Raw genomic sequence first — 5035 nt, forward strand, 5'->3', positions numbered from 1 at the left:
AGTGACGTCAGCACTCAACAGATGGCGTGGGCTGTGCCTTTTATGAGTTAATTGTATAAAGTGACGTCAGTACTCAACAGATGGCGAGGGCTGTACCTTTTATGAGTTAATTGTATAAAGTGACGTCAGTACTCAACAGATGGCGTGGGCTGTACCTTTTATGAGTTAATTGTATAAAGTGACGTCATTACTCAACAGATGGCGAGGGCTGTACCTTTTATGAGTTAATTGTATAAAGTGACGTCAGTACTCAACAGATGGCGTGGGCTGTATCTTTTATGAGTTAATTGTATAAAGTGACGTCAGTACTCAACAGATGGCGTGGGCTGTACCTTTTATGAGTTAATTGTATAAAGTGACGTTAGTACTCAACAGATGGCGGAGGCTGTACCTTTTATGAGTTAATTGTATAAAGTAACGTCAGTACTCAACAGGTGGCAGGGCCTGTACCTTTTAAGAGTTCATTATATAAAGTGACGTCAGTACTCAACAGATGGCGTAGGCTGTATCTTTTATAAGTTAATTGCATAAATTACGTAATTTTCCTTCTTCCCCAAACAATTAAAGTCTTCCCCAGGTATTAATATTCCTCCCCAGATATTAAAAGGCCTTCCCTAGCCCTTTAAGGAATTCCCCAACACCCAATAGTCCTCCCTAGCCCTCAATACCCTTCCCCAACCCTTGATAGTCTTCCCCAAGTCTTGATAGTCTTCCCCAACCCTTGATAGTCTTCCCCAACCCATGATAGTCTTCCCAACCCTTGATAGTCTTCCCCAACCCTTAATAGTCCTCCCCAACCCTTGATAGTCTTCCCCAACCCTTAATAGTCCTCCCCAACCCTTAATAGTCCTCCCCAACCCTTGATAGTCTTCCCCAACCCTTAATAGTCCTCCCCAACCCTTGATAGTCTTCCCCAACCATTAATAGTCTTCTCCAACCGTTGATAGTCTTCCCCAACCCTTGATAGTCTTCTCCAACCCTTGATAGTCTTCCCCAACCCTTGATAGTCTTCTCCAACCCTTGATAGTCTTCCCCAACCCTTGATAGTCTTCTCCAACCCTTGATAGTCTTCTCCAACCCTTGATAGTCTTCTCCAACCCTTGATAGTCTTCACCAACCCTTGATAGTCTTCCCCAACCATTAATAAAGGTCTTCTCCAACCCTTGATATTTGATAGTCTTCCCCAACCCTTGATAGTCTTCCCCAACCCTTAATAGTCTTCCCCAACCCTTAATAGTCTTCCCCAACCCTTGATAGTCTTCCCCAACCCTTGATAGTCTTCCCCAACCCTTAATAGTCTTCCCCAACCCTTGATAGTCTTCCCCAACCCTTGATAGTCTTCCCCAACCATTAATAGTCTTCTCCAACCCTTGATAGTCTTCCCCAACCATTAATAGTCTTCTCCAACCGTTGATAGTCTTCCCCAACCCTTGATAGTCTTCCCCAACCATTAATAGTCCTCCCCAGTCTAAAATAGTCCTTCCCCAAGTAGCCCTCCTTCCTCAGTCATTTTGATTTGATTTGTAACAGTTTATTTGGCCAGACAAACACAGATACAGTGGATAATAATAACAATATTAACATGGCTGAGTCAGTTGAGAACCTGAGCTCTCTTTAAGGCCCCTGATATATACTATACATTTATCTCAAGGAAGTATTATGGAACATTTAGTATCATCTGGAATAGTACAATAGCATGGTGGTAATAAGAACATCTCATAGTGTTATACATATATATATTTATACATACATATATATATATATATATATATATATATATATATATATATATATATATATATATATATATATATATATATATATATATATATATATATATATATATATATATATTAGAGTGGAATTTAAAAACCTAAGTATAATGGGGGAGCAGTACATCCTGGGTCGTACAGTAATATGGTTGAACATGAGGACAGAGCTGTCAGGATTATGTCTAGTTGGCAATTATGTTTATTGCCATGGTAATTACTTATTTATTTACATGATAATTTCCGATAAAACGGATTTGGTGGTACAATAAAAGCAGGTACTGTAAATATAGTAGGTGTTACAAGAAATATTAATACTTAGACAATAGATATTTTGTTAGAGATGATCTAAAGGAAGGGAGCCTAGTCTTTGCTGGGGTGGGTGGGGGCAAGTTGTTCCACACCTTCACACCGTGATGTTTTATGGAGGTCTGGGACTGAGAGGAGCGCATGGGGGGTGGTCTTAGTAGCTCTGGGGGCCTTAAGTTGTATCTCTGATTATTCCGGAACTGGAAGTAATTATTGTCAAGCAAGTTATTGATAGATTTCTTTCATTGCTGTGAGAGTGAGTGACTGTCGACTGTGATACATGATACGTCACTGTTCATTGATTTTACTGTGAATGGCTTGTATGTGGTTTCTCCAGTTAAGTTTCTCATCAACAAAATTTTCCGAGGAATTTAGTATTATTATTACGTGTTCATGGTAATCAATAATGGGGAAATTTAATAATTATTATTTTAAAGGAATAGGTTAGTTACTCCTGCATATATTTATAATAGAGGAAGACACATTTTCTTTAATACCAAGTTATGTAGATCAAAGAAAACGGAAATACTTGTATTCCTTCACACGGAAACTGATAGAAATAAAGAATGAAAGAAAGCGAGAGAAAGAGAGATATTGAGATAGATATATAAATAGAGAGCGAGAAGACAGAGAAAGACAGAAAGATAGATAGATAGTTAGAGAGAGAGATAAAGAATCCAAGAGAAACAATAATAGAACTCTTGTGCTCACCAGGGACCTTCTGTGTGTTAGACCCACTACACCATGAGCACTTGGTACCCTTAAGTGATGACGTCATAAATCAGCAACTTTCTCTTGTCACTTTCACCAACAACAATAATAATAATAATAACAATAATAATAATAACAACTCACCTACAGGTATTTCTTGTAGTAAATCATTCAGGCTAAACAATGACAATTATTACAAATGAGATTGCCAACTCGACTGTGATATTGGCTAATGATAAACTTGTACCTGTGCATGTAGTACCTGGGCTTGTACCTGTGCATGTAGTACCTGGGCTTGTACCTGTGCATGTAGTACCTGGGCTTGTACCTGTGCATGTAGTACCTGGGCTTGTACCTGTGCATGTAGTACCTGGGCTTGTACCTGTGCATGTAGTACCTGGGCTTGTACCTGTGCATGTAGCACCTGGGCTTGTACCTGTAATATAGAAGTAGAATTTATTGTAGGTGTAGGCTGTAGTTAAGGTGGAGTCATTAGTTGTGGTAATTAAACTTGTGGAGTAATTAAGAAAGAGAGAGACACAAACAAACGCTTACCATATAGATCCGGTTGGTAACAGCCTCGCCATAAGACAGTCGAATTGCTTGTTACGATCAAACTATGTAACGACCCTTGACCCAGGAGTAATTGGTGTTGAGGATTGATAAACAGCTGGGCTCTTGTCGTGTTGTGGTGGTTCTGTGGTGAGAGAGAGAGAGGTACACATACTGTACATACATACATACATACATACATACATACATACATACATCCACATATAAATTAAACACCAAAGAATTTTATATCAATCATAACTTATTTACAACAAACTCACCTGTGATCTGATTGTAGCCATGTGAAAGACCTGATTACCTGAGATCTTATAAATTAACTTCTGAGTGGTGAGGAAATGTTCTGAGTGATTCTTATAATACCATATATGTAGATTAGTTACTGCCTCACTTTCCTGCCCTCGAAAGTACAGGTAAGTAGGTACTGGCGCTTCAAATTGGTGTCCTGACCAGGTATCATCCACTCCTGTTGTCACCCACTTGGAGCAGTCTGTTGGAAGTGTTTTAATTGGTGAGAAATTGAGTTAGGTTTGGTTAGGTTAGGTTTGGTTAGGTTTGGTTTGGTTTGGTTAGGTTTGGTTAGGTTAGGTTTGGTTAGGTTTGGTTAGGTTTGGTTAGGTTAGTTTTGGTTAGGTTAGGTTAGGTTTGGTTAGGTTTGGTTTGGTTTGGTTTGGTTAGGTTAGGTTAGGTTAGGTTAGGTTTGGTTTGGTTTGGTTTGGTTTGGTTAGGTTTGGTTTGGTTAGGTTAGGTTAGGTTAGGTTTCTGTGGGTTGGTAGATGGGTGTTTGTGTGCGTATATGTATGTATGTATGTCTATGTATGTACGTATGTATGTATGTATGTATATCAACAAATACTTACTATGCTCAGCAGATGCGGTGTATGAAACACTTAATAAACAGAGTATTTTCACCACTACAACCACCTCCATCCTACAACCACAACTACCACCACTACTACTACCACAATCCGACCTCTTTACTGCCTCTGTCACAACTACTGTATGATGGTAAAACACACACACACACACACATACACACACACACACACACGTCTTGCTTCATAGGTTTTCCCAGTTGCTGCCTCTCTCTCTCTCTCTCTCTCTCTCTCTCTCTCTGTATATTTCCAAGGTTGGTTTAGGTTAGGTTAGGATTACGTTAGGTTAGGTTAGAATAGTATTAGTAATTATACCATTTTCTAAGAATTATAGACCTTGGAGACCTAATTTAAGTGCTCATGGTGTAGTGGGTCTAACACACAGAAGGTCCCAGGTTCGAGCCCTGGTGAGCGCACGAGTTTTATCATTGTTTCTTTCTGTCATTCTATCAGCTGCCTCACTCATGGAAGACTGCCACCACCATCCCAGTCCCTAAACCAGGCAGACAAGATGAATATCGTCCAATATCCCTCATCTCCTGCTTCTCAAAGATGATGGAGCGCATCATACTCCACCGCCTCCACTGGAAAATTGAAGCCCACCTGCACCCTGACCTCTATGGTTTTCGCCCCGGAAAGAGCACTGCTCACTGCATCGCTCACTACATGGCAAACACCTCCGCCAAAACCTCCCTCTTCGTCGACTTCAAGGGTGCTTTTGATAAAGCCAACAGTGAAGTGATCCTTGAGGGCCTCGTTCACATGGATGTGAAGGGCAAACTCCTCACGTGGATTGCTGAC

The 5035-nt window shown here is 40.2% G+C and overlaps 1 long non-coding RNA gene across 1 annotated transcript; it reads right to left on the reverse strand.

Annotated features, from left to right (window-relative positions):
* Nucleotides 1–1846: 1846 nt before the first annotated feature.
* On the reverse strand, nucleotides 1847–4422 carry LOC121853983. Its single transcript, XR_006086439.1, has 4 exons — nucleotides 4220–4422; nucleotides 3623–3849; nucleotides 3345–3486; nucleotides 1847–3225 (listed from the first exon to the last, which is right to left on the reverse strand). It is a non-coding gene; the product is annotated as an uncharacterized LOC121853983 (long non-coding RNA).
* Nucleotides 4423–5035: the final 613 nt, after the last annotated feature.

This window comes from Homarus americanus, unplaced genomic scaffold (assembly GCF_018991925.1).
Source record: "Homarus americanus isolate GMGI-L3 unplaced genomic scaffold, GMGI_Hamer_2.0 scaffold49494, whole genome shotgun sequence".
Classification (NCBI taxonomy): domain Eukaryota; kingdom Metazoa; phylum Arthropoda; class Malacostraca; order Decapoda; family Nephropidae; genus Homarus; species Homarus americanus.